General features: G+C 38.7%; 1 protein-coding gene across 2 annotated transcripts in view; it reads right to left on the reverse strand.

The window, feature by feature from the left end:
* The window catches only part of LOC123871691 (protein winged eye), a 106,223-nt gene extending 103,935 nt beyond the window's left edge, over positions 1-2,288 (reverse strand). For both annotated transcript variants that reach the window (XM_045915602.1, XM_045915601.1), the window contains exon 1: positions 1,583-2,288. The gene's annotated coding sequence lies outside the window, so the exon portion shown is untranslated. The remainder of the gene's footprint in view (positions 1-1,582) is intronic.
* Between the last annotated feature and the right edge of the window lie 7,087 nt (positions 2,289-9,375).

Raw genomic sequence — 9,375 nt, forward strand, 5'->3', positions numbered from 1 at the left:
AACATCGCGTTGTTGGCCGTTAATGTGGGCGGACATATTATTATAATCAATGAAAAGTTTGTTGTCTGAAGAGTGAGGACTCGGCGGCAGAAAACGATAAAGAATAAACGAATAGTTTTTTAATGCATCAGAATAAAAAAGATTTGGGTCATACCTAGTGCACCACGCCGCCGACTGAGTGCGCAAATTGACAGACTTGACACAATTTGGTGAACATTATGGAGAACTCTCAGGCATGCAGGCATCCTCACCAATGTATTGCATAGAACCATCGATGTCATAGAACCAATAGACGATGCAAAACATACATTGTTCCGGTGCCCCCAGTTTGAGGAAGAAAAAAGAAATGTTATGGACGCGCTGGGAAGCGAGTTTGGGGTGGAGAGCCTCGTAAGCATAATGTTTCAGGAGAAAAGGAAGTAGGTTAATCCAGAAATATATAGAAACCATAATTGAAAGAAAGGAAAAGGACGAAAGAGAAGGAAGATGAGTCAGACCGGCAACGGTAGGCCAACAAGGCGGGATCTTATTGCTTGCACTATCCGGTTCGGACACAGGGTTCGGATGTCCATGAGGATTTTCCCCTTACACGAATAAAACGCTTCCTCACGACGTTTTCCTCTACCGTTAAGGTACACTACACGGGTCTGTGTGTCATGTATCATCCCCGGGATGGTACTATCAACCTCTCGAATGGAGGTTTCTGCGCAAGTACGATAAGCAACCGCTTGTCTGCAATCACACCAAATAGTAGGTTATGATGCAGCCTAAGGCCACAATAGTGTATACCTACCTAGACAAAATGAACAATAAGGTCTGTTTCTATGGATTGAGTTTGTTTTTATTAGGTAGTAGGTACCTACTTAATGTTAATTCTTAACTTGAACAAAGTACCTACCTAACTAAGCTTAATCCTATGTCCTTAGGTAGGTAAATACTAGATACTACCTCCTAATTGTATTCTGTTTTGACCGCCTTACCATTTGTTGATATAAAACAACAAAATTCTAAGTTTCAAATTTCAATACTACTTAGGTAGGTACCTATATCTAGTTATGAAAAGTAAACTTTAGATGACTTTAGGTTAATAATTCTACCTGGAAATCACTGATTGTAGCTGTCTGCTGTATTAATCTTCTATTATGGTGACAAAATACTATACCTACCTACCTTCTTCAAGCAATTTTAGCCACATTTTGTTATATGTACATAAATAAGTAGTTAGTGTGTAATATAATTGTTATTTTGAATTAATTTACCAATATAAATTATGCCCTATGCAAATTGCAAATACATATCTTTAATACAAAAAAAATAGTTTATGGTTCTTAAATTTTTTTCAGTATATCACTGTTTGAAACAAGCAAAGATCGTAGACCATGCAGCCTCATCAATCATGGATAAGAACAGAATTTGAATTTAGAACGTGAACTAAGAGTTGTTTAACGGGCGCAACGACTTCGACGGTGAATGCGTTAGGCCTATCCGACACCAGAAATGCATGGCGTGCCGTATAACGGGATATTGTTGCAACTTACGCAACTATAACTAGAAGATACCATGTATTAAACATGTCCCCTACCTTATCAACAGGGTTTAATCCACATCCACGTAAAGAATCCAAAAATAATGGCACAAAAATAACCACTTTTTTGTCAAACACTACACTTCTTTTCCAGCTTTATATTTTCTGGATATTCACGTTCACTGTTTAATATAAATGATAATATTAATAAATCACAAGATTTTTTAAACACAATCAGGCAGGTTTTTCACAACACTTTACTCGGGAATCGATTTTTTTTTCAAAAGAACAAAAAAAAACTATCGCAAATGCGTCTAGACCTTCAAAAATCCGTTTTTGAGACACTTTCACACATCTCTAAGCTAAAATCGATTTAAAATAGGGAATATCAACGGAACAGTTGCTTTCTAGCGTATTCCTTCCGCATCCTCAAAACAGCTGTTCGGGTCGTAGTGACGTCGAAAATCGATAACCAAATCGTAAACCACCGTAACACTTCACCGATTAAAGCGTATATTTTACGCACAGTCGATTAAATTGATTGTTATTAATTTATAATTAACTCGTACTCATTACTATTGTGTATTGTTTTTATTAAGTTAAGAAAAACTAAATAAAGATTGATTCGACTTTAAGAAATGGGATTGTCATTTAAAAAAGTTAATGATTAAGTTTATGGTTAGGTCACTGTTTTTTTTTTAAAGTTTGTGTGACATTTGTTTTTTCTGAGCCATATGATAGGCTGAACGCACGCGGTCGCGTTCGGTCGCGGACTGAAGCCGGCGGGGCGCGCGGGGCGCGGGCGGGGCGGGAGGCGGAGGGCGGGACCGACGCGGGAATGCTATTGTAGGCGAACTTGCCCGCCACTTTTTTTTTCCTCTCTCGATTCTGGTCAAACAAGTTTTGTATACAACCTGCATTGTAAGGATTCCGCCATTCTTCCAACGAGGCAAACGCAACGGTCTATCTTACGAGGCATAAGGTTTCGTCTGTAGCGCGACTTTTCCAAAGAAACGACATAATAGAAACCAGAACTACCCTCTGGTGCAGTGGTTAGTTTACAGGTTTACTAGCCTAGCAAAACTTGAATTTGATTTTCAATGTTTAGGGAACTTCATTTCTGTTGCGAGGCATTCCCTAAGAAGTGACAAGTAGATAGCACGCAGAACATCCCCTCTGGCGCAGTGGTTAATAGGTTTAGTAGTCTCAAAATCTTTCATTTTTGATAGGTAACTAAGTAGGTAGGTACCTGCCTACTTGATTAGAACAGTTTAAGGAAGCTGCGCTTCATTCCCAAAGAAAGACCCCTCTGGCGCAATACTTAACTAAGTATACAGGTTTATTAGCCTAGCCTCAAATAGAAACAAAAGGTTCTGGAATTTGATGAGGTATGGAAAACAGAGTAATTTCACTTCTCCTTTTAGCAACTTTTCCAAAGAAACGTCTAGGCCACGTGGAATAGACCCCTCTGGCACAGTGGCCAACTACCTTCAGGTTTACTAGAGCCTAGCCTCAAAAACGTCCTGTGATTTGATTCTAAACTCTCAAAGTCAAGTTAGGAAATTTCGCGAGTTTTCGACTTCTCGAAACTTTAGTAACTTTTCCAAAGAAACGACAAATAGGTAGAGACCACGTGGAATAGACCCCACTGGCGCAGTGGTTAGTAGCTACCTATAGGTTTCCAATCCATCAGCCTGTATTCTTCCACTGCTGGACTTAGGCTTTTTCAAGAGCACGCCACCAAACACGGTCCTCCGCCTTCCTCATCCACCCACTTACCGCCACCTTCAGGTAATTTTTTTTTAAATTTATACGCACACGCTCGGTTACAATCACAAAAAATATAGTAGGGTAATGATGCAGCCCAAAGTGGAGCGCGCTTACCTAAAATCATCATCACCAGCCCAGCAGGCTGGAGGTCCTATGCCACGCTTACCGGTACTCGGCCTCCACTCCAGAACACGTAAGTATGCACCATCGTCCATCGGTTTTGCGACAGACATGTCCTGCCCCTGTACTTAGGCTTTAATTATTCTGTGGCTGTACTAGAATCTGAACTTCAAAGTCAATATTTTTAAATTGAATAAAAAATCTTTCCATTTCTAAATGGATCTTGGATCATTGGATTTACGTTTGGGGAACTTCGCGCTGTCTAGTTATAGGATGCGTTTCCAAACAAACGATAAGTAGACTGTAGAGACCACGTTATAGAGACGATCCCCCTGGCGCAGTGGTTAGTTACTGCAGGTTTACTGACTTCGATACCGAGTGATCATAGCTTGAATTTCCGTTTACATCAGACTAGATGATGCCCGCGACTTCGTCCGCGTGGATTGAGAGTTTTGAAACGCCCGTGGGAACTCCTTGCTTTTCTGGGATAAAAAGTTGCCTATGTCAATTTCCGTGACGCAAGCTACCTCTGCACTCATACAAATCTGGGCTGGGCTTTTAAGAATCCCGTGGGAACTGTTTAATTTCTCAGGATAATAAAGTTGAAAGCTAAAACCCGACTGCGATCGTCTTAACAAACGCTAAATATTATCGTAAATTGTTTTTCTGACGCTTGGTATATTTTAATGTTATAGGACATTTATGTTTATGAACTCAGAATTTTTTCCTCTTTCATTTAACACCCCACTCGATACAATAGCAAAAAAAAATATTTGGAGACCCCCACTTTTTTTCATGTAACCATACGTCAGGTCAACTTTTTTGGTATAAAATATAGCCTATGTCACCCGGACCTTTACGGCGAATCGATTGACACCTCATTCATCAAAATCGGCCCAGTAGTTTAGGCGCTACGGTGGAAAACACAGAATCTGGATACACACATACATACATACATACATACATAGACTGCTAAAATCATAACCCTTCCTATTGGCTTTGCCGCAGTCGGGTAAAAAGTAACCTATGTCCTTCCTCGAAGTGTAAGCTAGCTCTGTACCAAACATCAGAATCGGTTAAACTGTTGAGCCGTGAAAAGTTAGCAGACAGACAGACAGACACACTTTCGCATTTAAATATTATTTCGCATTTATAATATTAAGTATGGATGGATAAGGGAATTTCGCGTAGTCTATAGAAGATGTTCCGAACAAACAAGTAGAAATCCTGTAGAGACGATCCCCCTTTTTTTTCTGGCGCAGTAACTGTAGGTTTACTGACTTAGATACCGAATGATCATAGGTGAATTTCCGTTAGTCCCTCTATAGGGACCTACCTATGGTAGTGCAGAAGTACTTATGGTATAGACCACTACTTAGATTATGTGGTATAGACTACGTAGAGACGATGCCTGTGGCTCAGTGGTTATGAACTATAATAGATCATAACATTTTGATTTTCATCATTATCTACCCATCGCCGGCTTACCTACTACTAAACACTGGTCTTCTTTCAGAATGAGAAGAGTTTGGTCATAGACCAGAGTCCACAACGCTGGCCAAGTGGTGGCAAACTTTATAAATTACACACCTTTTTTTTTTTTTAATAAAAATATTAGCCATGTTAAATGACTAATATTCCCCTTTCCTCTCCAACTAAGCGTCAGGCTTGTGCTAGAAACCTTTGAATACACAATGGAGAACTCTCAGATATGCATTACCTCAAGATGTTGCCTTTCATTATTAAAGTAAATTACTTACTATATTTAATTTCTTAAAACGCACTTAGCTTCGAAAAGTTAGAGGTGCATGTTGCCCGTGATCGAACCCCTGACCTCCCGTATAGGAGGCGGACGTCTTAACCACTGGGATATCACCGCTAATGTTTAGTTTTCCTTAGTTTACTAAAGAAAACAATTACATATTATGTAAGTAGCTTTTGACTGAAACGCGTGAAAGGGTAAGTATGGATACGCAACCCATACACATTCCGGTAAAAACTCCGGTGATTCCAGAAGGTCTAAAGCGCCAGGCAAATCGCGTCGCTTACACATTTCTCCGAAAAGGATGTGGTTCTGGAAGGATTCTGCGATTTGTTTATCTTTTAAGCAAACTGAGAAAAAACCGACTATACCTAGGTAGTAGGAGTTGTCTTCTGTTTTGTTCTGTTTCCTACCAATTACAATCCGGGTATCTTTAAAACAGGAGTGAATAGGCACCTTCTAGGTAAACGCGTCCCATCTTAGACCACATCATCACTTTCCATCAGGTTTGATTGTGGTCAAGCGCTTACCTATAGTGAATAAAAAAAGCATATAATATGTATCTACTATCATATAATATGTAACTACTTACGAAATACGAAACCCCAAAAAACTTTAAATTGTTAATGATGCAAAAGTTCTTTATGTTTATTATTTTCACATTTGACCTAAGCCCACTTGGACTGGAAACCAGAATGGAATTCCAACATTCAAGGTTAGAAGGGAACTTCCAAAGTATTTGAACAGCGATAACTGAACCGAACGCGTCTCGGCTGGTTAGAGAGGGATGCAAGTTCTTTGAAACCATGTGTCAGAACGAGATGGAACGATATATTTTATTTATTACCATATCAAGTTACTATGTGTCATAGTATAACAACCGCACAGATGAGCAAAATAATTATTCGAAGGCAATTGCAACTTATTTTGTATTACAATTAAAAACGATTGAAACATTCGAGTGAAGTCGAGCATATTCAATCTAAAAAACCGATAACACATTTACATTTACGCATTCCGAAACTTGATCATACTAGAAACGTTGCTTTTTTGAGATATCAATCGAATCATTATTATAGCATGGGTGACATAGGCTACATTTTACATTGAATGTATAAAATCAATATGGTGGTACGTCCAATCCTTTTTATTTATTTCATTTATTGTGGAACCGCACACAGAATTATACACTCAAATTACATATAATTAGTATGCGTAGAGTTCTATCATGGGTCTCATAATTCCAGCTTTAAATGCCCTTTTAAATCGATTCAGGAAAAAAAATTACTTGTCAACTTTCTTAACTTTCTCAAAGATACTAAATCGGCTGCTGCATTGTTTCTTCCTGAGAAGTCACGTTCATTTCAGTTCACAAAACTAACTATATTCGTGAAACTGTATGATTGTTAAACTGTGACTATAGAGCCGTGTGAAAGAGACAAGCCTATTTTGTAAATTAGAAAAGCTTGACAGATCCAGGTTTCCAATTATTATTTTTTATTGTACAAACGAAATAAGTGTTATGGCAACCTTTCTGGCGCAGCGGTGAGAAGTACCTACCTGATAGTTCCGGGTTCGATTCTCATTTTCCTGTAGTGTCAACTAAAAAGGTGCTCTTTACCATCGATATATTTATGTATTTCGAATTTCGATGCTCTTTGCACAAAAACAAACGGCGAAGTGCGAGTTGGACTCGCACACCGAGGGTTCCGTACTGTTACTGCAAATGTAAACGTACGATTACAAAATAGAAATTTTTTTTTTTTTTCAAAAAATACTTACCTGATAATTAACGATTTCCGTGTTGTTTCCGTTTTCTTTAACTTCTACCAAGAAAAATAGTGTTATTTCTTCAAGTGAAGTGTAAATTGTATAAACCTTTCTTCCGAATACTCCGTTGTTGTGTTCCGCAGAATAATATAACATCGTCAACAGGTTGTAGCTACAGCTCTTGTGGACTGCTATAGGTATGTGTTAAAGAGAGAGCCAGCGCGTGCCAGACCTTCGATATTTTATAAAGCTGGAAGTTTCTTTAAAGTCTATAAACCTTCCTTTGTTTTCCTTAGCTCACTTAAAAAATCGCAGAAACGCGTGACGCGATAAGCTGACATTTTCTGGACTTACGTGTTTTACTCGTATCATGATTTCATTGTCACAACTCACGTGAGAGGTATCGAAGCAAGAAAAAACTACGTTTGTATGGAGCTCACTACGAGTAGGTAGGTACAGCTCTCTTAAATAACACCCAGTCTTACAAGTGATACAACACAAACAGAGGAAATGATATCATTCTTCAAGGGTCTATCACTCAACAAATAACATTAGAAAAGCCAAGCTAATGAATTTATCAAAGCTCCGTTTGAAAGTTGAGTGTCATATAATATGCGTGGGTATGACATTGTTTATTTTCGGAGGACGGCTAATTATCTCGGCCCGCGACAGATACGGGAATAAAGCGCCACTTATAAACTAAGCTGATAACATCTTACGTAGGACGCTCTCGATGAAGACTTTAATAAAATAATTTGAAGAATAGCCTCGTAGCTGAACGGATAAAGGGGGGACTGAAATCCGAAAGATAGCCGGTTCAAAGCCCACCCGTTGCACTATTTTCATCCTACCCCTAGGACTAGCTTTTCACTTAGTTGGAGTATAAATGGGAATATTAGTCATCATCATAAACTTGCCTAATATTCTTTAAAATAAAATAAAAACCAGCCAAGTGCGAGTCAGAATACGCGCATCGAGGATTCCGTACTCCAGTAATTTTTCCGAGATTTTGCACGATAAATCAAAAACTATTATGTATAAAAATAAATAAAAATCTGTTTTAGAATATACCTACAGGTAAAACCCTTTCACGATACCCCACTTGGTATAGTTATCTTACATTGAAATTTGAAACACAACATTAATTTTACATTTTAATAACGCAACCACAAATTCACGGTTTTTGGAATAATTATTCCTTTACTTGTGCTATAAGACCTACTTACCTACCTGCCGAATTTCAAGATTCTAGGTCAACGGGGAGTTTTTCAACACGACAAACGGACATTTTTAGGGTTCCATATCTCAAAAGAAAAACGGAACCCTAAAAATACCCGCAGAGTTACCTAAATTCTGAAGATTTACTTACCTAACAAATCATTAAGTTAGGTCCAAGTTTGACAAAGAGGTTAGCCGCCGAATCCAACTCGGTTAGGAAGCGTTCGAGAAGGTTCGAAATGTCTTCTTGTCCAAATTTCCAGGGATGACATATGGATCCGAGACATGGTCGCCAACTATGGGCTTCATACGAAAGCTCCGAGTCACTCAACGGGCAATGAAAAGAGCTATGTTTGGAGATTCTCTACTTGATCAAGCTAGAGAACCAGAGAACCGATAATCTGGGGTCCCAAAGTGCTGCAATAGCGACCTCCCACAGGACAGGCCAGCATTGGAAGACCCCCTACCACGTGGACAGACGACATCAAACGAGTCACAGGGAGCCGCCGCATTGGATCCATGCGGCTCAAAATTGTGGCGAGTGCAAGTCCCTACCAAACCTATGTTCACCAGTGGACTCTATCGGCTTATGAAGTTGACGAATATAGCAGAGATTATCAAGAAAGGGGTTCAAGTTTAATGAATTTATTTGTAGGTACGTCGATTGAGTCGTTAGTAGGTACCGAAAGTAAAACACACTAGTTTGATGAAGTTAATTGGCCAAAGCTAACAGTTCAAGTTTGAATGTAATATGTACCTCTACTAGAGATGGGCTTTATTGCTACTTTTAAACCATTTTATTTGGTGAAATAATGTGTGTATACCTAGTTATATTATCATATCACTGTAAAGTGATATCTCAGGCAATTTTTTAAGGATAGTGATTTTTCAATTTTCGCATAGATAAATAATTACTAATTACAGTCCTTTGTTACATGATGTTTTTCCTTTCTAACAAACTAAGCAATGCGACTTGCGAGTGTTCTCGTTGCACGCTCTTTAGCGTCTTAGCTCGGGTCGATGATCGTGCGCTAGTGAAATCTACACTAATATTATAAAGAGGTAAACTAAGTTTGTTTGTAGGAAGTAATCTCTGGAACTACTGAACCGATTTGGAAATTCTTTCACCAGTAGAAATTATTCCTGAGTGACATAGCGAGAATTACATAATGAAAGACTTTTTCGCGTGATTTTTCATTTTTCACATGCT

The sequence above is a fragment of the Maniola jurtina genome, chromosome 14 (genome assembly GCF_905333055.1).
Source record: "Maniola jurtina chromosome 14, ilManJurt1.1, whole genome shotgun sequence".
NCBI classification, from domain to species: domain Eukaryota; kingdom Metazoa; phylum Arthropoda; class Insecta; order Lepidoptera; family Nymphalidae; genus Maniola; species Maniola jurtina.